Source organism: Phalacrocorax aristotelis, chromosome 2 (genome assembly GCF_949628215.1).
Source record: "Phalacrocorax aristotelis chromosome 2, bGulAri2.1, whole genome shotgun sequence".
NCBI lineage: Eukaryota > Metazoa > Chordata > Aves > Suliformes > Phalacrocoracidae > Phalacrocorax > Phalacrocorax aristotelis.
Genome location: NC_134277.1, coordinates 122,748,192 through 122,772,949, shown reverse-complemented (window position 1 = coordinate 122,772,949; position 24,758 = coordinate 122,748,192).

The following is a 24,758-nucleotide window of genomic DNA, read 5'->3' as shown; positions in this document are numbered from 1 at the left end:
CAGCTGTGAAGTGGGTGGAGAGAGCAAAAGACTTTTAGTCTTCTCTAAATGTTGATAAAACTCTTTCTTGAGAGCCTGATGAATCTAAGGCAGATGAGACAATCACCTGGAACACTCTTATGTGAGACATAGAGAAGAGAAGCAGTAATAAGAATGGCATAGATCCTCAGATTCTGCTTTCTATAGGGGAAGTGACACTGCACCTGAGAAGGAATAAAGGGGTGACAGAGACTGAAACTAAGGGCAGATGTAATGAGGGAAAAGTTGAGACTAAGACCTAAGGCAGAAAGAGACCAGGAGAAGGGAAGTAGAATTTTATTACTGTCTCCTGGTAACAGCTTTACAGAAGTTAAATGTTGCTTGAATCTTTATCTTTTTAATCATAACACACAGCAGATCTGACAAATATAACTTGCAATCACCTGCAAGTGATGTATGAAAACAGAAATTTTTATTTTTATCATAATGGTATTAAAATGATACTTGATTCACTGAATAGTATCTTTTTTAAACTTCAAGATAAATAGAATGCTCTAGAATGAAATTAGGTGACTCAGGTTGATGTGTGGACCCATTTTAGTGATTTGTACTGCTTAATAGACAGGCCCAGGCACAGAAGAACATCCTGCCTTTGAAATATCATTGTTGTGCAGTAATTACCCTCTTCTTCCTTCAAAATCCTGACAAGATTCCTGCAAATTAATTATCCTTTGTCTTAGAAGTGGAGACCTCCATGACACTGTTAGGCAAGGCTCCCTATTCCCCATAACAGAGGTGCACAGAATTTTGGCATTCTTTGTACACTTTTCTAGGAGAAAATAAAAAAGATAATGCTATGAGATGAAACACACCAGAGAGAAAAAATATTGAATCTGTGCTATGCTAGGGTGCAGTATATGTCTTCTGCAATGTAATATACCACTATTCCTAACTGCAGAGACATCAGGTAGATATGTCAGATATGGGCTCCTTCCTCAAAGGTACCAACATCATACACCATAAATGTAAGTAGCAGAATCTGAAGTGCCCTTTTGACCATTTACTTTTCCATGGTAATCATGGGTCAGGGAGTATGATGGGATCCACTCTATCCCCATCTATAGGCTGGTATACAGTGCAATATCAACTGTTCTGGAAAGAAATAGGGAGAATAAATAAGAAACCTTTGGAACATAAGAAAGAAGTAGAGAAAAAAATGAGAGAGTAACCTTAAGTTGATATAACTTCATACTCCTGCTTTTCACAAAGGAAATTAAATCTGAAACACAGAGAACTGTAAATCAAGCAGTCTTTGTCCAAGTGCTTTTAGATTGAAAGCTAAACTGCCCTTTGATTAAACCTGTGAGATCCAGCAACTGAGAGGGGTTGGTTCATTTTTTGCAGCTAAGAAGTAGAGGTAGACATAGAAGCTTGAAGCACACTCACTACGCTTAAATAAATATGGTAAAGGTTGTGTAATCTAGAGGTGGAGCACTAGTATCTGTAACTGGTGATCTAGAGGAAATTCTCTAAAGGAGAACTAGAGCATAGACTCCTTGATTTTACAAAAAAAAAATACAGAACAGACTCTATAATCACTCAATATTTTAGAGATTTCATTTTTTATTTTATTTTCAATTTTAATTTAGTTTACTTTTCAATTTTATTTTTACATTAAAAAATATATAATTTACCATTTCTAATTAAGAAAGCACAGATTACAACATTTATTTCATGCAGAGCCGAACATCCTCCCAAAATGCTGAGGTGATGCCTGTTGCTATGCACGACCCAGCAGAAAACAAATATCAAATGAGTGAGAATGAACAAGATCTGTGAATTTTAAAGGCAAATGTAGACCTTGTCACATATGGATTGATACCAGGATTAAAGCCTTGTTACAAAATTACACATAACTTCTTGATTCCTGTAATATAAAACAGAACCCTTAATCAAAGTTACACCTAACGATTTGCTCTTCTCTCCAGTTTCCATTCAAAAACATAATCTTCAAAATTTTCAATTCTATTATCATATAATTCCATCTAATATTGTTCATTTTTAAATAAATAAAATTTTGCTTAGGCTTAAAGATATTTAACCTGCACTACCTCTGGATGAGTTCACGCTAACAGGTTTCAGAGAAGAGTTATGTGTTTCTTCCTCTTGCTTTTCCCTACTAAACTTAATAACTTCTATTGCTAAGAATTGTTGATGATCCTTTCACACATTTATACACATTATCTATATATACATTGCACTCATGATACATAGACTTATGCAGCAATGCTTACCCTTTTATTTTGCTGCTTACATTTGTTTTATCTTTAGAGAAGAAAAAAGTGCAAGATTATACTTTTTAAAGCATCTAGATACCAATGAAGGTATTAAAAACTATGATTACAAACTTCTTGTACTTTAATAGAATTTAGCTGCATAGTGAAGCGTAAAAATACAAACAAAGAATGTTCTCTAAAGGGTTCACAATCTATTCTACCCTTGGTATTTTTCTGAATTCATTTTCATAAATACATAAAAATAACAAAACATAATTTCTGTTGAAAAAATATGGCATATTTTCCATTATTTATCAAGAATTACAATCTCTGACATAACAGAGGAGGAAAGCTTGTCCTGTCTACTTGAAATACAGGAGGGACTTGTGTGTTAAATTGGCATTGCTCACAGTATATTATTTCTAAGACAGAACGATCTGAGAAGCAGTAACATAAGCCCTATGATTCTACATGGGTTTTCTCCATACAGTGAAGAAGTGGGTGGATCTGGATCAAGACAACCTTGGGCTAGTTCTGCTAAGCTAATGGCTTGTCTAACTTCTACTGATTTCCCTTAGCATTAAAATACATAAGAAGTGGACTTCAGACTCCAAGGACACACTCAAAAAATCTGCCTAATAGATAGCCTCCAAACACATTCCAAGCTAGAAGACCTAAGAGCATTTATTATATATTTTGTTAAAAGGTGTTAAGTTAGTTTTAAAACAAATAGCTAGAAAATATAAAATGTTGTGCTGTATTCTACACTACCATTGCTGGCATGCTACAGAAAAATGTAATGCATTAATTGTCTTGCCATGACAGTGAACCATTTATTTTGTACTACTACTATTTTATGCAGGAAAGTCTGATTTAATAGCACAGAAAATAAGTCCAAGTTAAGACAAGGATAGTTACGGCAACTGTATTACTTAGTAAACCAGTGCTTATCTTAGTAAAAAAAGTGCTTATCTTGCCTGGGGTATCAAAAATGCTTCCTTACCCCACAAACAGGATAAACTTTGACAATAAGATACTACAGTAATTCTACAGTAATTATTAAGTAGTCACTGCTCTTAAAGAACTTCAAAGTTAAATAGAAACATAAGCTCTCATTACAAGCACTAACACAAAAAAAAGGATGATTGACATTTAGGGAATTTCAAGAGTGAAGAGTATTATAAAGCAGTTCATGGAATTCAAAAGTATGTATCTCCATATGCTTAAAAATTAGATAACTCTTCCTGCAAGTCTCTAAAGTAATATTCAACTCATAGATCTGGCTTATAGTTTTTCCTTTCTTGTAACATATGTTCAGTACACAAATGTTTTAGTTGCTATTCATTTGTATTCCAGCAATGTTAACAGCTAGCTTTGTTAGCTACATAGAAAAATAGGTTGTTAACGTCTGAGTTCCAGTTAAAAGTGCATACCCAGGTATGGAATGTTTTAATAAACCACCACTATTTTCCAGTTTCATGTTAAGGAAAATATAACACCAAGTGAAGAAACTGCACAGAAGTATTGAAGTGGTAATGCCACATGACATTTTCGTAGCATTTGTTTTTCAGATCTCCTTGCCCATTTTTTCTTGGGATCTTCCTTGCCAGTTCCTTAATTCACATTTACTACAAGCAGCCTCAGGACTTTCACTCTTTTACCTTTGGAATTTGCATTTCATTGCATTTTAGAAGAGCACTGAAGAGCACTTCCCTGCTATTTCATAAATCTATTGAAGTTACCAGGATTCTGCAAAATCAGATCCAGGCAGCTACTGGGTGAGAGTCCGTGCTCCATACGCTACATTAAACAAGCTGCCAGGCAGCAGACATTGGTTGGTAACCTCCAAACATCCAATGACAAAAGCAACCTAGCTCTGTTTGGAATTTTACTGTGTTTTGTTGTAAAATCAGGGTTGACTGCATATTTGGAAACAGCTCTTGTCTTCATAAATGCTATGTAAATTTTTTCTACTTTTTCTTCCCTTTACTTAACATCATGTATACATTTATTCTTATTACAGATGTAATACAGACAGCAAAAGAGCAGTCCAAAGTTAATTAAAGCCAATAGACAAAAGATTGAGGACCTAAGTGAGAGTTAGATGCTTGGACATTTGTATAAAACATGACTACCATATTAGGATAACCATACTGTTTCTACCAAAAAAATGAAAGAAATATTAATACACGGTAAATGAATTTTCACTTTTGTGTGGTCTGCTAGTCCAATAAACCTAAAATTCTCATTAAGAAATCCCATAATGTAATCTTGCCAGTCAACTGCAGGTCTGTTTTCCCTCCTTACATGCGTACCTCCTCTTGATGTTAATAGGACTACCTTACATAAGCCTATAAAATAATAAGCATCTTTGTGGAGAAATGTTAAATAAAATTTTCTTTCTTTGGAAAGGATTATTCATTTTCATGTTCAATTATTTTCCAGTACTTGTAAACAAGAATTTCCAATAGACTTAACAGGCTCCATTAGAGAGACTGCTTTTTGTGATAACAAATTACCACTTCATCCAAAAATAAGACAGTTTGTCATGAACAATGGCTTGGCCAATAGACATAAATTTTAATGATAGACAGATAAAAGCAGGCAGAGTGCAGTATCATCCCTAATGCAGCAATACAGGCATTCCCTTGCATAACAGCTCTCATTATGTAATTTCCAGTGGCAATGTAATTTATCTACTGTAATTTGCAGATACATTTAAAACTAAATGCAATTAATATCTATGCAGCTTTTTTTTTTAAACAGATTTTATTTTGTTTGACCGTGTTCCACAAATTAATTTTCTTCCTTTCATCTTCCTGGTTAATAAATCAAGGAGAATATATACATAATGATTAATGCTAATAACTGTCTTGCAATAATATTGTGATGTACTGCAGTATATGTCCTCCTGAAGTTAAATCTAAACTCTTTTACATTTCTTTAATAGAAGAGTGGTAGTAAAGATCACAACATATATGCCAAGGGGAATAGTAGAGAAACGTACAAAATGTGTTCCAGCTTTTCACATATCCTCTTAATTTATAAAATAGCTCACGCTTTAATTTCCTTAAAGCTTTTTAATTGAATATTCAATCTGCATGCAAATTGAAATTTTTCAAAATGCAATACATTTAGATGTGCATCTTCATTTCTGTAATTTTCGTCTTTTTTTCCTTCCATATCTATACAAATTCTTCCTAATGAGATTATTTTAATAACTTGCATGAAGCAGTTTATTTTAATTTTCCTCTTTTGTAAATAATTATGTAGATTCTTTTTAAACAGATATCCATCCTTTCACTGTAAAGAATCCACAAGCTCCTGTGGCTACTCAGCAGACAAAGTTAAAGTGGCATCATTTTATTAAGTGATACACCTGGGAGGATTTGGGTTTATCTTTTTCAAAGGATAAGCATTAGAAACAAATTCTAAGAAAAACTAACAAACACTTTCCTTTGTGCACCAATAAGTGACCAGTCTCTTCTCAACCGATATTCTTATTTTTTGTTAATTAAAAATATTCAGAAACACAAGAAACTTCAGCACTTTCAAAAGTAAAACCAATATGTATTAGAAACATGATTAGTTTAATTATTAGAGTAGGTTTCAAGCACTTTTTGTCCAATCAGAATATGAGAACTCAATTTCCAGGTCCAGGGTGTGATGGGTATGATTCTGTGTGGAGACTGCTTTAAAACTGTCCTTTTTTCCCTGTTTTTCCTGTACTTTAAAGAAGCATCTCTCTAGTGCATTACATTAATTTTAAATATCTTTCCTTCTTTCACTAGTGGAACAAAGGCTTATGGAGAAAACATTCAGGTCAGGAAAGTGATAAAATATTATTTACTACCCAGTCAGGTATATGAGCCCTAGAGAGCCTGTAATTTGTTAAGCACCCCAAGAAGATGGTGTGTGTAGGACAGCATGACAAGCACTGGAAACTGAAATGATCAAACATGAAACTGTAATTAGGCAAGAACAGCTGAATTCCCTACCACCCAGGCATAAAGAGCTCCTACACTACTGCTCAAAAATATAAAATCAGTTTGATACTGAGACTTGGTGGGGAGTGGAAAAATAAAAGAGGAAAAGGAGGGAAAAAAAGGAAAGGAAATAACATCTACTTTAACTTTATAAATCAACTACACTTTTAATTATTATTGAAAAAAACCAGTATATTCTGCTTCCCAACATCTAGAAGAAAAAATCAAGTCTGATTAACACAAGTCATTAAGACTTCAGACGTGCAAAGACCGACTGTAATGTTTGACACTGAGTGGAAAATTGTGAACCACTGAGAACTGGAATAATTTTGTCTGTGACAACAAGAAATAGGAAAAAAAAAAAAAAAAGAGGACACCCAGAGATGGTGCATAAAGCAGTACTGCAGTCCACCTCCTTTTACCTTTGAAATTCCAATGTCCAAATGCACAACTTGTGTACTTTAATAGAACTTGTCTTACTTCAGCAGACTATACATCCCTCCCAGGAAACTGCCCTAATAACCAAACCATAGAACTAAGGTTGCTCTCTTTCTCTCAGGCCTTAAATGAATATATGTCTGCTTGGAGAGTCCAGTGAAGAACTGAAAACAGTCCTCAGAGTATCTTAAGAACATATGGCAGATGAGTTATGTATTCCATCAGAAGGAAACAGGTCTGACTTGATTTCTTAAATCCTGGTGAATGATTCAAACGCTGTGACACTGACAAAAGAGAAGGGTCCAGACTTGAACTGCAGCTGATCTAGTTGGTGTCCTCCAAAAACATTTATAAGAGCCAAACAGTTTACATCTGAACTTGTGCCTGCTTATTACCTTAGTGCAACCTAGCTGCTAGAACCCAGCACACTTATGAGATACCTTCTAAGCACTAGAGGTCCAGGATAAAGTGCAGCTGAACAGATCTGGGAAAAATATGTTTTGGATGCAAGCACTGACACTGGCAGTTGGGCAGCTCTCGTTAGGTTTAAATCCTATTTCAGATTTAGTACAAGATTGTACTAAATTGGCCAATGGTGTTTTATTCTTCAAATAACGTTACAACACAAATTGCAACCTTAATATCTGATCTGCACTGTGCAGGGTCCATTTTAAATTGTCATTTAAAAAATAGTCATTGTTTAAATATGTATGACAGAACCTACAGTAAGAATATTCTAAAGCCACAATTCTTTTTAAGACAATGCTAAGAGTATTGTTTTTAACAGATAGACTAGGAGAAAGAGAGTCTCAGAAAAATGGTGGCAGGAAAATTGATACCAGTCCTGTTGGAAAACATCAATAATAACAGCTGCAGTAGCAAGACAGTGACCAGGACATTTTAAACATACAACATAGTTTACTTATATCAACAAAGCACAGTTCTATCAGTGTGTCTAGGCTGAGAGAAATTACTTCTTCCTAAAATTTTTACTTACTAATCACAAGAACAAAGGTTGTTAGTGTGCCCAGCGTGGGAGGTAAGGAGGTGGAATATATTTCCAAGAGTTTTGCTAAGGAAATACATGATTTAGAGCATTTCCCAGCACAGGAATAGCATCAGTCTTTTTTTTTTTTTTTTTTTTGCACTAGGAAAAAATGATAACAGCAGTTTTTAGAGAGGATGGGAAAGGTCAATGGAGACTGAGTTTGCTAATGAGGTACATGGCAAAACAAGGGGGGATGTAGGAAGTAGGGAAGGGCCCCTAGATTAGAAAATAACTGAATGAGGTAGGTGGGTTTTTTTCATGTAGGATAAGAGGCAGAAGGCAAGTCTGAAGGATTAAAGAAACAGAAAGGGATGCTGGTTCTAGCAGATGAAAGAAGACATGACTCATCCCCTCTCAAAGTGAATTTCTCAGAGGGAGGAATATAGAACGTAGTGTGCCAGACTTCCAATGTTCCCAGAGGAAAAAGGATAAGTAGATTAGGGAAGTATGGGTCATAATAAAGGTCATCTTTTGCTGATGCATAAGGTCAGCTTTTAAAAATATTTTAGCCACAGAGATCTACAGAAATGAGGCAGCTGAGGTTTGAACATTCAGTTGTTACTTTGGCATTCCAGAAACACGACCACTGCTCTTTCAGCTCAGCCTGGTCTTGCTCTTGATGGAACACATCCCTCAGTTTTTCTCTGGGTGGACAGTGGAATCATAGTCTCAGCATGGAAACAGACTTGGCTGAACTGTGCATGTGACAGCTGTTGTTTCCTCTGCTCACCAAGCTGGAGAGTCACAGAACACTTGAGGCACCTCTGGAGATTGTCTAGTGCAACCCACTGCTCAAAGCAGTGTCAGTCAGAGCAGGCTGCCCACAGCTGCAGGCTGCCCAGTCACAGTTTCAATATCTCCAGGGATGGAGATTTCACCACATCTCTTAGTGACCTGTTCCACTGGTTGATCACTCTTAGAGACAGTGTTTTCTTGTGTTTAATAGATTTTATTGTATTTTAGTTTGTGTCTGTTGCTTCTTGTCCATTCACTGTATGCTACCAAGAAGAGAGTCGTTCCACCTTCTTTTGAGTAAGTGCTCAAACCCCCAACCATCCTGGTGACCCTCCACTGAACCTGCTCCAGTTTATGAACACCTGTCTTGCTTTAGGAGTGCAAAACAGGATACAGCATTCCAAATGTCTATAAACCCACTACACAAACCATACACCAATATTAAAAAACCTAACAGTATAACATCTAACACCTACACTCTTACAAACTCATATACAGGTCAAATAATGCCTGTATTAAGGCTTTACATATCTTCTGTTAACACCATTCAATGTAGCACATATCACATGTCACTTAACAGAACTGTCTTCTCCATTTCCACTTCAGATTTCTCCAGTGTCCTGCAGCAGGAAAGGACTGTTTAGTGAAGGTGCTGTGGTCAGTTCTTTAAAAGCACTTATCACAAACATATTGTTTCTATGCTTTACTCTATCATTGACATAAATATATGCATAAACAAAATAAGAAAATAATCTTCCCATATTCAAGAAGATCATTTAACAGCAAAGACTAAAACATATATTCATGGCATTTAACAGTGAACACTAAGAAAACATATATGGAAGAACAATATAATAATTTAAATGAGCTTTAAATTATATACTTTGGTACATAGTGCTTAGAATATGCATTTAGAAAAACTAAATTATGCTACTCTGCTCCTAATGTTCTTGTATTACGGACTGCAAGTACCCAGAATTCCAGTTAGTATATTTCTCCAATCTGATATAGTACAACTGTCAATTTTAGTTCTTGGATAAGGGAGAAATCCATAATTTTCTTCTCAAATACATTTTTTCTGTGAAACCTTAGGATGCAATCATACGAAAAATTTGATCCACCTAGGTATACTAGGAAAAACTCCTCATACTTAATGATCAGGAAAGAGATAAAAGAGATGAAATTATACAGAAAGTACGTTAAGTTACTTTTTCTACTATAGTTATAATAATAAATTAAAAGAAATCTCAAAAGAGATCTTTCACACATTTATTTTAGTACATCCTTATTATCTAAGTAGTCAGACATGACTTAGTCCCTACACTCAGATCATAGTTTCTGAGAACTGAGTAAAATTCACAGTGATGAATTTTATTGCATACATCATACTACAACTAAGTACTGATTTCTATGTTCCATTTTTAAAGCACATTTTATCACTATGTCCCACTGAACGTTGTTTAATACGTAACACACAGTCACACAGTGCCTTTGTCTTACTGAGCAAACACCCAGCAACGAGGTTCAACAAAAGCACACAAGGAAGACAGCAGCCAAGACAAAAAAAACCCACACTTTGTATATGTCTGTGTATATAGATACACATATACACATGTGTGTGTGTATATGTATGCATATATGTATATGTGCACACGCAGAGAGCCTACCAGCTTGAAACTTTCCATTGTGAGTATATGGAATTTTAATATTGAAAACTTCGTTATTATTATTTTGAACAACATTTTCATTTTCTCCTGAAAAATGATTTCAAATTTAAAAGTGCTGGCCCAGTCTATTAAAACACATAATCCACATCAAAGTAATACCATGCAAAAATAGGATATGCAGTTAAGACACAAATACCTGACAAAAGATATGTAGAAGGAGGCTAACTATTTGAAATCTGAATAAAGGGGTTTTCAAGCCCAGCCTATCCAAGAAATGGATATAGCAGTACAGAAATGCCCATCTAGGTCAAGTCTGTATCAGCAAAAGCATTCTACTGACTGTGGAGTTCCTAGTAATTACCAAGTGAAAATAGCATATATCAGCAAAAGCACTTTCCTTGGTGAATTACACAAACTAGGGGCTTTTCTTCTTATATAACATAAACCAGTTTTCTGTAAGTGGAATTAATGACAATAGCTTCCTAAGAATATGTGCCTTTTATTCCCTAAGCTCAGGCTCCATGCCATAACATCTTTTTCTTCCCTGTGCCCTCCACACTATGAGCAGGAAACAGCGTATGTTATGACTAGTCTAGTCCTACATAATCTAATTTTGACATCTGGTTACTGCTCAGAAAGACATCTTTAATAGCTGATTTTTTTCTTACAATTCCATTAATGAGGGGTACTAACTGAAACTCCTCTACTAAGTTGAAAATAATCACAAAATTTACATGACCCTAAAATCTTTTCCCTTTCTGTCAAAATGGATTGAAATTGACTGAATAGTTTTTAGGGGTTACAGACAGGGAACACAACTGGGCAAGCTTTTTCACAATTTCAAGATTCAAGAGCATGCTCTGAATTTTAGCAAAAATATCCATTTCAAATGTTCTCTCAGACTTAAAGGGCAATATTAATCTGTCCTTAGGTATCAAAACCAGAAAATATCAACCTTAATGTTAGTCCTCTATACAACCTTCACAGTAAATTGGAAGAATTAGTGTTTACCTCACAGTGAAGCAGACATTGAAATTGATCATCTGAGTCATGCTCCCGAACTTTTCTTATATGTGGATAAAGTGCATATGCAGATAAATTTAGGTGAGAGACAAACCCTTTTGCAGATTCTTTTAGGTAAACTTTATATTGGTTTATACATGTAACAGGAATAGATCAGTAACAGAAGTAATAGATTAGTAGCAATAGAATAATAGCTTCTATATCTCAGTGCAAGGAATTACAAATATAAAAATACAAATTATATAATATTTAAAGTTAACATATATTTCAAAAGGTAATCAGGAAAAAAATATGCAAAACCCATGAGAATTAAGCTGTGTTTGAATTTAAAAAATCTTCATTTTAACAAACTTTAGAAAACACATTTTGGAGTACTTCATAGCTAGCAATATAATTGAACCAGTATGCAAAACTGAGGTTTTAATTCCCAAATCACTGAAATTCTGAACCTCTCTCAATTTGCATTAAAAATGGTCAAAAAATCTTAAGTTACCACAGGATTTAAAAAGAATAAATTCCTTCAACTGCTCTATTTAAAATACTATACAATTTGAATATTTTATTCCAGTAGTTGAATGTGAACATCATTTTGAAAGTGAATATAACATTTCTAGTTAAGATGAATCTCAGCTTAGAAGAAGCTAACCAAATGAGTGCACTTAATTTAACAACAACAAATAAAACTCCCAGCCAATAGGCTTCAAGTTGCCTTAGATTAATATTTTAAAGTTAAGGGGGAAAAATATTCATATATACTAGATATCCAAGCAGAAAAATTCTTCAAAATTCTCTTATATGACAAAATGGATAATTGTTTTTTTAAAAAAATATTTCCTCTAACAAAGGTACAATAGCTAATCGTGGAAAGTTCAGCTGTGTTAACAGTGACTTACAGCATCCTCATGAAATTGAACTGTAGAGTTCTGTTCTTGAACTGTAAGAGATCTAACCTTTTTTTCCAACCCCCACTAAATCGCTTTGTGTGGCAAATACTAAACATTTAAATTAGCTTCAGAACGTCAACAAGGTTATGATGCAGACTTCAGACCTTGTTTTGCCTTCATTTCATAGGAGCTGTCAACCATTCCTTCAGAACAAAGTGGTATGGCTACTGGGCCCTTTTATTTTCCAGCAAATCACAAGTGTAAAATGCAATGAGGGTAAGTTCAGATATTAAAATATTTATAAACTTCAAAAATTGACAGCCAAATACTTTACAAAATGGCATTGAAGTGTTAACAAACAATGTTTCCACAGGCAGGAAAATATGCAAGCTTCAGCCAGGTACAGTTTTCTCATTTACTGATTCAGCAGTGGTTTCCTCTGCAATTTCTCAGTTACAAGCTATGGAATGCAGAAGTGGACTGGCATAAAATACATCATGTATTTTTAATTTAATATTTAAGATATACATATTTAAAATTTTAAACAGTGACAGACCATAATCTCTGTTTTGTGGCCAACACATGTGCTCTCAATTTCTTTATTTATGTTAACTTCAGTGTGACATTTCCTTATCTACCTTACTGCTACACCTTCTTACATCAGTTCTGGTAACTTCTGAACTGGTTGTGTTGGGTTTTTCAGCAGTTTCTACCTTGTCTTTCCCATATCTAATGTTCTACCATTAATCACACCTCTACTTCTCTTCATGCTAATCACCATTCTAAATTTCAGTATTCACTCTGACAACTTGTATTATTTTTTTATCTTCATTTTACTTTGAAGTTGATACTGTTGTTTATACTTGCATCACAAGAGACAGGATACGGCAACTTTGTTCTTTATATTCTATTACGTTTTGATCACACCACTGTGCTACTTGCAATATGTCTCCTTTTCTTCCACAACCTATCCTATACATGCAGTCTGGTCCTAGTTTATCCATGACCAACCACAAAAGAAGATATCCAGAAGATTCCTGATAAATGAATTAAGTAAGTAACGTACAGGCCATTGAAAAAAAATATATATTAACAGAACATAATAAAATCTGACAAGACAAATTCTTTGCCATAACTAAACCTAATATAGCTACTTGTCTCTTGAATATACATCATGAACCAACCTAATGACATAATTACAATATTTTTATACAGGAACTCTACATCAAACATTCCTTTTCTTTTTCCTCCCTCCACATACCTTGTTAGAAATATCATGCTCAACCACAAATACTCTATGGAATAGTCTAGGTTGATTAACCCAAGCTAGTCATCAGTAATTGTAAAGAAGTTATAATGGAAGATATTAGAATGAGCATATGATGGGATAAGTCCCATACCATTACATTGAACTAACTGATCAGCATTTCTAAATTAAGTTGTAATGACATGAAGAGTGTTTCTACAGTGTCAATCACACTGACAGCGCTCAATCAATTAAAAGAACTGGGAAGAGCTGAACTAGCTGGGGGAGAAGGGAGGGTAATGTGTTTACTGTGGATTTAATGAAGAATTTGCATTAAAACCCAGTGAAGGAGACGTTTTAGAAGGATCACACCTGAATAAAAAAAAAAAAAAAAAAAAAACCAGAAAAAACCTTTCCATTTGTCTAAGAGTGAAAATGAAAGCTGACACACAGCTGTGCAAAAACACACAAGCAGTTGACATGTAGTAAGTGCAAAGCCACATAGATTATTTAGTAATCACTGCGAGCAGTTCCACCCTTCTTTTGGTGTGATTGTACAGAAGTAGCAGCAGAAGCAGCCCCCTTCCTGCTTTAATTATACAGTAGGAGCAAGAATGACTAAGGAAGCTGTTATTTCTGTCACACTTCTGTTAACCTGGATTTAATAAACTGGATTAGCATTACTTTCCATAGCTTTCAATTGTAAATAATTGAAGATCCATTTTGCCAGACAGATAACACCTTCTTCAAAAGCATACAAACACACCTTTGATGTAGCCAGGATGAGAAAGCATATATCTGTCCCTTGAACACAGCATTTATTAAATTGTTCAAATATCTATAGCTGAGAAAGAAAAATTATGTTGAAAAGACGAATTTCTGTAAATCAGAATTCTAGTGACTTTTAATTCTTTGAAAATATGAGGGTGCCTATTCTGCCCAATTGCCTTGTTTCCTTTTACACTGCTTTTCCTACTTACAAAATATAATTCAGAACAGAACTGTAAGAAAACACAGACATCTCTATATAGTCTACTGCCCTCAACTTCAATAGGTTTGGATCAGTTCTAATGCTATGAGCTGAAGGGTTTGTCCTTTCTTTGTTCCCAGTTGTATTAAAATATCATCCAGTGGAGTGAAACAACTAGAATTTAACTACAAGATTATTTGTTTCTTTAAGTTTTTGGCTCTAGATACTTCTTCCCCCTCCAATATTGAATAAACCAGCAGTTTAACCTGAATCCGCTTTACGTACTCACAGGTGAAAAGCATACTGCTGCTTTCAACTGAAAAAGCACAAGGCATTTTGTCATTTGAATATTAGGGGGAGTCATAACTTCTTTGGCTCACAGTTTCATGTCACAATATGATCATTGGAGATACCCAAGTCAGACATCACTCAGCCTAAATGCAACATTGTTATTGGCAGTGTTGGGATGCTTCAATGTTTTCAGAACTCACTTTCCACAATAATCCACTAGAGCCCAAGTTTGTTATGCCTCCAAGGTGTGTCTTGAAGCTCATATCTCTTCTCTAGGGGCACCAAATAAAATGAAGCTTCCCTTTTCTAACCTAGGCTCTTACGCAAAATTTAGAGGCAAGCTGATTGTTTCAGTTACCAAGGAGAAGCTGGTGATTTTGTCAGACATCTGTGAATCAGATCTATTTTCTTTAAAATAGTGCACAAAATCTTGCTTTTCCTCAACACACCCAAAAAAAACCCAGTAAACTGGAGGCAGTTTCCTTCCTTATAACCCTTGCTTATAATACATTTCCAAATGGGTATTTATAAAAAGACAACAAAATAATTTGAGGTACACGATCCTTTCCTCTGGCCTAGAGAGTCTGCATTTTAAAAACAAAAAGAGAAAAAGGATTTGTGTCATTTCCCTGTCATGAACCCCAGAAAGGGTAGGAACACGTGTAATCTAATAACTTCCATATAATGAATATACAGCTTTGCCCCCTTATGAATTTCCTAATGTTTGGAGAACTGAAATGGCTTCCTTGAACTTTCTAGAGATAACAGAACACATGTAAATTTATATATTTTTGTATATTTAGTGAACACTGTTTTATACAATTATATTTGATTTAGAGATACTTCACAATCTCTAAATGCATGCTTCCAAGCAACATGTCTCTTCCAGCTCACCCTGCCTGAAATAGGAAGTAATTATAGCACTATGTAACTAAACTACATCTTGCTAATATCTAGATGTTTGCAGCAGTATCCTCTATCACTATTAGTCAGCTGATCATATATTTCAACCATTTAAACTGTATTTATTCTCTACAGTAAATGGCAATAAAACCAGTTTTGGGAATCTTGGTCAGACTATGAGAGACCTGCAGCTACTCATGAAATGGCTAGATCCATTAGATACATTCTTGGAAAGACTTCAGCTGACTCGTGGTAATGTATCAAGGGAATGTAAAATTGATCCTAAAACCTGTCTTTTTCAACTTGCAGCCAAAGTACCCTAAGAAACATACTGAAGAAATTATGAATATAACATTTGATTAGGTGTTACTTAACATGCTCTGGAGATAAGGCAAGTGTGAGTTTCACTGAATCATCATTTGATCACTTGATTAAAGGGATCTTCTTACCACTTCCTCTGAGATGTTTAGTGCTGTTTCAAGTCTGTAATTAGGTAGGTAGATTTTACTGCACTCTAAAATGTGTTTAATTTTGATAAAGAATTACATATCAAGTACTGAATAAGCCAAGTAAAAAACTTAATTCATATATTCAATCTGTTTTCTGTGCATTGGGCTTCTCCTGATTCCTGGGAAGTTTTCCTGAGTAAAGCTGGCCAATAGAACAGCTTTGTGCTTGCGACAAATGTTGATGTTCATAGTGGTGTGTTTTTTCCTAATATAAACATGACTCACTAGTGTGCTTGACCTCCAAGGAGAGGTTGAGAGAACTGGGTTTCTGGGGACAGATCTAATTTCTGCCTACCACTACCTAATAGGAAGATGCAGTGGAGATGGACCCAGGCTGTCCTCAGAGGTGCAGAGAGTAAAAAAAGGAGGCAATGGAAAAAAAAATTTAACCAGATATAATAAAAAAGAAAAAAAAAAAGGACCATAAAGGTGGTCAAACACAGGAGTGGGCTGCTCAAAGGGGTCAAAGAATCTCCATTCTTGAAGATTCTGAAGCCTTAACTGTACAAGGCTCTGACTAACCTCTAACTAGATTTGTTTGGAGCAGGAGATTGCATTAGACAACCTCAAGAGGTCTCTTCCAACCTAGATAATTCTATGACTGTGTGTTGGACATAATAAATGGTAGCTTGAAGAGCAGTTACTACAGAGAAGCACTTCACCTGTGCTTCCATAGGGTTTGACATCCTATTTGTATGTGGGTGCCCATCTACTGATACTAGATTTTCCTGGGTAGTCAAAAGCATGACTGGTTAGGGATCTCTGTTTATCACAATCAGCTGAACACAGCTCAGAAATTATTCTATAATAGAATGAACATGGACAACAATGTTAGATAAAGTTCTGCGGAAGATTTACCCTACTCATGCACACTCTACATCATTTTAAACACAAGTCTATCAAAGTTTTTCAATAATTTTGTCACTGAGATCTACCTCTAAAAATTCTAAAGGAAACCATTCAACCAGTCCACCTGAGTTGTATCTGTGTTCATATCCAAGTGAATCTTCCTTCAGTGCATTTCACAGTTTAGGTGCAAATGCAGGCAACAGGTTGCCTTCCTGAAGCAGTCGATGGAGAAAAACAAAGAATGATTATTTCTCTGCATTAAAGCATAACAATTCTATTTGCTTAATGTATCTTTATAAATGTTTCCGCATGCTAAACCAAACAGTTTTCTGTTGATCCTATAAGCATTGTACTGTCAGCCACAACATGGACTGAATGAAATGAATTGACTGAAATATGAATGAGGGCCCGAACACTCTAGAATGTATGTCACTGTGGTAACATCCATAAGGAAAGTCCATATTTCAGATAATCCTCTGCATGCCTATAGATGCTAAAATTTGCAAAGAGAAATGAGCATGATGCCATAAGTGCCAAGAGCAGGCTGCTTTTGATCTATTCCTCCCCTCCCTTCATCTTCCTTTCTGGCTTTTCTCTGGATAACAGCTGCAGTCCCAGATGACATACTATTGATGCTGTGCTTAACAGAGACTTGCTCTCTCAGCTTGCTCTCTCAAATGCTCCCTAACAATGGGAGAGCCGTCTGCAGAGATCATGAACAGATGATCCATGGCAGAACCTTCACTCTTGAGGCTGCCAGTGCAAAGCAGGCAAACGAACCATGTGCTTATTCAGTCCTTACTTTTGCTTATGTTTATATATTACTTTCCTGATGTTTATTATGTGTTCTGATGCTGCCACATGCAGGTACCAGACTGCTATGATACCCAGGGACTCCCCTTCAGACTCTACCTACCTCATGTCCCTTGCAATTTCTGTTTTGATTCTTCCTGGCACAAGTTCTTTATGTTTCCTTCATAACAGGTTATCAAATACGTATATATATGTGTGTATATGTATATATATAAGTAAGTCAGTGCAAGCTGCAGCTGGCTGTGCTAAAGAATAAAACTTTTTAAAGTCCCCCAAGAATATGATTTGATAAATGGTTTGTTACAAGTGTGCTAGAATAGCAGTTGTTCATTTTCCCTCTAAGCAGCTTGAACAAAATGGTTCTAAGCATTTTGATCAGACAAGATATTTTCCAGCACAATCTACCAGTTACCCTCCAGCTACCAGAATAATGGGAAAAGGCAGAAAACAGAACTACTTTCTTGCAGCCTGACATTTCTCTGAATGAGAGAAAGCCAAAAAGCAAGTCCTGCATTTTAAGCCAACTTCAATTCTAAATCTGCCCTGGTTTTAATGCATACAATTGAACAAAGAAGACTAGCCCAGCTGGTTTAGAGTTTCAGTTTTGTTAAAAGATCTTTAGTGATACAGAAAAATCAGTGCTAATTATTTTTCCATTCAAAGTCCATGCTCTGTATGTTGCCATAGCTTTGGAACCCTTCTCTATTAATTAGCAGTACCACATAATCATTTTCACTTACCCTCAATTTCTGTTGTTTGCTTCCCTGAGCTCAGAGAGCATAAAAGCATTGAAGCTTATTGTCTAGATAAGCTTTAAGACAAGAACGGAATTCATGGCCAACAGCTTTTAAAGTAGCTTGAATTCCAAAGAGAAAAAAAATCAATTTCTTTACAATCTGAGCTGGTTTGGGTTTTGTGTTTGTTTCTTTGTTTTTGGTTATTTTGTTTTAAAGGTCCTAGCAAAAAACTCTTATGAGAAATGTTTGTCCAGGTAGTATTTCTATTAAAACATTAAAAAGAACCTTGAGACCTGAAACCTGTCTACACAGCCCGGTGTTTTGGGTTCACTTCATCTAAGGTAGGTTCCATGTAATTTGATGATTCAAAGAATTAGAGGGATCCTACTTTAATAAAAACTTAAAATATTATTTCTTTTTTGAAAGCTTCAGTAGTCATTCACCTCCCTTTTTAAAAGAGCTTATCATATCTTTGAGTCAACATTTGTATTAAAATCACATCTGAAATTATCTGATGACTATGCCTTAAGCAACTGAAAGATATTCTTTAAAAAATCTTTGATTTTGCAAACAAATTTTATGTTATTGTTTTTTATTAGAAACTTTTTTTATTAGAAATTATTGACTACTGTCCATGTTTAAAAAGTTGGCTATGTTAAGTATAGATAAAGGTTGTGAGATTTAGTGTACTAACTAGTTAACAGCAACAATTCTCTCCATAAAAATTCTTAAAAAAATTTGTTTTCTTGTAGAAAAGAAAATGTAGTAACACAAAGAACATAAAATTACATTATTGATGCAGGGTATCAATGTTACTTTTTCAAGCTCTGGATATTTTACTTTTTTATTTACAAAAAATGTTTTTAAAAATATCCATTACATCATATTCATCTCATCTGACATATTTACATAGTACTTCCTGTGCATTCTTACTAGCTTCCTATCCATCTACCTTATTTTCTTATCACATCTACTTAATAAGATTTACTATAGGAAATTTGTAAGCAGTTAAACTTTTTTACAGATGTCTAAGAATGAAAGCTGTTTCTGTTAATAAAGCGTCCGAGAAGTTTTTTCTGCACTAAGGCTTGAATGAATAACACTTCTTTCTATCTTCTGGCTAATCTTCAATGATATCCACTAAATAACTACTTTCCTTCTTATCTACTTTTAAGGGATGTAACTGAGAGGACATGATAGAACTAGTTTTAGTTCAACTGAATGGTCAGAAAGAGTAGGCCATCAAATTTGACCTGACACTAACCACCTGGCCTGTAGGAGACTGGGGGCTTTTAAGACATTCATTTCTATGAAGCAACTTAAACCAGGTCTAGAACCAGATATAAATTATTCTAACTTAGGACTTTTATTTTTCCTGCTGAAGTTGTTTCATTTTTCATGGAATAATGGAATATTAATTTGCTACAGTAAGAGGCTGTCACTCACTGGCTATAGCATTCACATGAAAAATAAAAACAGTAGACACATAGATAACTGTCTATTTCAACAGTAATTGAAGATATTCCATTCACTACAAAAAGAAACAAAACAAAACCTTCACAAGACAATAATGAGAAATCTGTTCCAAAATATTCTATAACCTTGTAACTAAGATCATGTTCTTAACAAATAAGGGTTTGATTTGCTTAGGAGATAATTTGAGCCTAAGTCTTTCACTTTATATCCCAGAGGCTAGAGGACTTATCTGTAATTAATGTCAGGAGCTTTCTCCTGTTGTATTTGAGAACAGAAATTAACTTGACTTAGGCGTAGATTCAAGAACAAAATTTAGTCCAGAATCTCAAATGGATGCAGGAGGTATATGTTGATTTAGGTAGGCAACATGTTGAGCTAGTTCTCTTAGAAAATCTTGTGCTCTGAGTTTGCTATTGAGAAGCCTTTCTATTTACATTCACATGACTTATTCAAGTTTCCTTCAATTTGTGTGGTGTGAAAAAGAAGAAAGGTGTTTATTTGGCGAGGTTATGTTCACTGAAGTAATGTGGTGCTATATAACCCACCTTGTTCCCACATCTCTATTTAGCATTCTATTTAGAATTATTTAAAACCATAAAACTTTTTTCAGACTTTAAAAATACACATTAGATTCTGCATTCGTGTCCCACATGGAAGAGTCTCCATGTATAAATTTCCCTAAGATTTTGGGCAACTGAAACAGAGACCGAATATTAACTTCCTTGTGAGTCTCACCTATGATCCTTTTACAACTAATGCTATTTTGACACCAGTAGGCTTAGCCCAAGCAAGGAAAAGAAGCAGAATTACAATGCTAAAGCAGCTATTAGAATGTATTGCAAATGACTTGTGCAAGAGACCATTTAAAATTTATAAAATGCCTTCAAAAGAGGCAGGATTCTTCTTTTTCTACATAAATGTCAAGTTACGCTAGCTTTCCAAAAATAACAATAATTCAAAAAGCAGAAATAGATGAGGATGTACTACACACCATATTTCCACATCTATCAACATCAGCATCTGATTTTGGTTTCTAAATTGAATCTTTGTAACAGAGGGATACATTAGGACCAAATCAGAAATTACAAAACTTTATTGTGGTATTCACTTAACTTGTTTTATGGTAAAATTCTAAATCTAGAAAGATGAACACAACCTCCACTAGCCTCCTCATAAACATAAAATATTTTCTTTATTTTGAAAGAAGCATTTTCTGCTATTAACTCATCATTATTTAATTTTTCTTAGAGAAGCAAGTAGTTGCAGGTCGGATATAGATCATGTTGCTCATTAAATATGCCTGACGGTGACACCACAACCACATTCAGGCTCAAAATTTTAAGTACTTGGATTTCTTTTTTTTTTTTTTTTTTTTTTTTTTATGAGTAACAGCCCTTCACTTCAGTGCTTCAGAAGACAATTTTTCATTCCATGCTGTCTGAACAAACATTCCTATCCCAAACACTTGGCCACTAGCTACTTTTGGGACTGTGGTGCAGCACATCAATGCTATAGTTAAAAGTTCTTGTCTGTTACACCCAGTGTGGCCCTGTGAGAGTTCCTGATGCCACTACAGCTTAAAATTTCTTTGTCTTTTATTTTTCTTTTTTAAAACTCAGCATTAATTTAAAAAGCAGTATACTCAAAATTTATGTCCAGGGCAGAGCAGATTTAATTTGAAATTAGCAAATCAATCCACCTTACCTAAGGATAGATGTTTGATGTTCCTGGAATGAGATTTTGTCATGCATTAGTCATGACTTGAGACATCACTGTATTTCAAATTTTTACTTCACCGTAAATGGATCATCACAGACTTAGAAATCTTTGTCTTAATAAACTCTGAACAGCTACAGAGTTTGCTATTTCCAGGTCACTTTATGAAAAATAACTGATTGAGCACAATTTAGGACGTTAACATAATGGTTTTTAACATCTGTGTAATGCTTCTGCTCATAAGTTAAAATGGCGTATTTGTTTCCACCCAACTTTTAGACTGAGTAATTTTTAATGAAGAACTTAAAAATTTAACAAGGAGTTATAATCTTAGAAGCTTTTCAAGACAAGATCAAAACCACAGTTTCTAGGAATCTCTCTCATCCATCCCATTTAATCTCACCTACAGCCCATTTCTGACCTTGTATCATATATCTCAGGACAAGTACATCAAATTTTGATCTCGAAGGACAGCAATCATTGTAAACAAATGGGGGCCTGCAATTAGCAGACATGTGGTAGGTTAGCCTTGGTCAGCATCCAGATGCTCTCTCATTCCCCCTCCTCAACAGAACACAGGGAGATAATAGGATGAAAAATCTCATTGACTGAGATAAAGACAGGGAGATCATTTGCCAGTTACTGTCACAGGCAAAATAGATTTGCTTTTGGGAAAAAAAAAATTTCATTTACTGCCAATTAAATTACAGCTCAGTAGTAAGAAACAAAGACAAACAAATAAAAGAAAATGCCCCCCTCCCAGGCTCAGCTTTGTTCCTTCACTCCAGACCCCTCCACCTCCCTACACAGAGCAGCACAGGGAGGTGGGAATGGGGACTGTAGTCAGTCCATAACAGCTCCTCTTTGCTACTCCTTCCTCCCCTCACTTCTCCCCTGCTCCAGAGTGTATCCCCTATGGGCTGCAGTGTGGATATCTGCTCCAGCATGGTACCCACTGTGGGCTGCAGGGGAATCTCTGCTCTGGCACCTGGAGCACCTCCTCCTCATCCCCCTTCTTCATGGACCTTGCTGTCTGCAGGGCTGTTTCTCACACTTTTTTCCCTCACTCCTCACACCAGCAAACAGACGTGTGCCCTTTCTTAAATATGTTACCACAGAGGCAGCACCACCTTGGCTGCAGGGCTTAGCAGTACCCTGTGGTAGACCGTCTTTGCTGGCTGGGATCACCTGTGTCCAGCCAAGGGCAGCTCCAGCCTCTCCTCACAGTGGCCACCCCTGCAAGCCCCCCCAGTGCCAGCACCTAGGCATCTGAACCCAGTTCAAGAGAAAACAACAGTATTGCTTTCATTTCTCTCAAAATGAAAATCTTGCTTAGCTCTTAACATCTAGCCATATAATTCAGAATTAAACTGAGGGAAGAAAATACCTTTTACTTCTTGTGTGTCATCCCACCAGCAAGCTGTTTATATTCTTGGCATTATGGATGAAGCAGGAACAACTGTATAACAATCTATTACCTATCATCTCTTTTGCTCTTGTGTGGCAAGTCTCAATTCTTACACAGGATATATTGTCCCTACACAGCAAGTATGGGAGAATAAATTATCCCAGTTGTGAAACTCGGGATGTACACGGTTAAACAAGGATTTAATTTCAGTTTCAGACCTTCCTTTCTATTTCATCACACTATTACACTCCCAGAAAACAAACAAATAAAATAATTGAACAGCACAGTCCTTTTATATTAATTTACTTGTTAATAAATTTAGTGCAGTAACTGCTTACTAAATTACATTATCCTATCTACATTTTTCCTTGTTATAGATGCTTCTTCTGGCTCTTGTTTCAAAGAAAGTTATAACTGTCTTACCTCACCAGACAGGCTTCAAACAGCTTGCTCCAGTGTGCTGGTGCTCTGGTGTATTTTAATAAGGACAATTAAAACAAACAAACAAACAAAACCAAAATCAAGAGCAACTCCCCAAAGTGGGGTTTTACAGACCCATCAGAGAAACGATATGCCTCCTGCTCATCTCCTGACTACAGAGGTAACACAGCCAGTCAGCTTGATTTCTCGATACCAGTTCAGCAATAAATTCAGGAATCACGTTTTTGATCTGACTTTCTCATTCTACTGTCTTCACACAGACATGTTTACTTTTTCATATACACACAAAAAGATCTCCTCATCTGATGGTAATGAATTGGTTTCATGATCAGATATGTTCACTGTGATAATGATTCATTTGCATGTTCTCAGCTTTTTCCCTGCAGGATTAATTCAATTGCCATTTTACTTCAGCTATGTACTTAATATAGTTCATGTGCAGTAGGTTGCCCATGAAATAAATGTCAGTCTAAGGGTTTAGAAACAGCCAGATAGGGAGAGACAGAATGTTAGAATCCTCTTTTTCTAGTATTTATTATAAGAAAATTGAGATCATGTATACATCTAGAAAGACAAGATAGTAGACTAGCAGCTTGGGATGGACAACTGTTAAAATAGCCAATCTACAGATAATGTAATCAGGTATGAGCTGAAGAATTATCAGTAAGGACAAAAGGTCAGAAGAACAAATGTACTTTCTTTCCCATATTCCTGTGTGAGTGACACCTCCCACCTGTCCAGACTCAGTGACTACTCTGTCTGTCAAGAATGTGAGTACAAACTTCCCCCTGCCAGCAGGCTGCCTGCATGACCCAGTGAAATGGTAGTAAGAATGGGTTTTTGCAAAGCTCTTCTTCCTTTCACCACAGCTGACTTAGCTCCCAAACTTCATCCAGTCTGGAAGCAAGAATGCCAAACAAAATACTGATAGAAATGTCTTCCTTTTCCTTTTTAAATTCCTGGCCCACAAACACTGATACCACAGTATCCTCGTAGAGAATATGGTGGCTCATGGCTTGGATGGCTTTTTATGCTGGGTAAAAAACTGGCTGGATGGTCAAGACCAGAGAGTTGTGGTGAATGGAGCTAAATCTATCTGGCAGTTGGTCACGAGCAGAGTTCCCCAGGGCTCAGTTTTGGGGCCAGTCTTGTTTAATATCTTTATCAATGATCTGGATGAGGGGATCGAGTGCACCCTCAGTAAGTTTGCAGATGACACCAAGTTGGGCAGGAGTGTTGATCTGCTCGAGGGTAGGAGGGTTCTGCAGAGGGATCTGGACAGGCTGCGTTGATGGGCCAAAGCCAATTGTATGAAGTTAAACAAGGCCAAGTGCCAGGTCCTGCATTTGGGTTACAACAACCT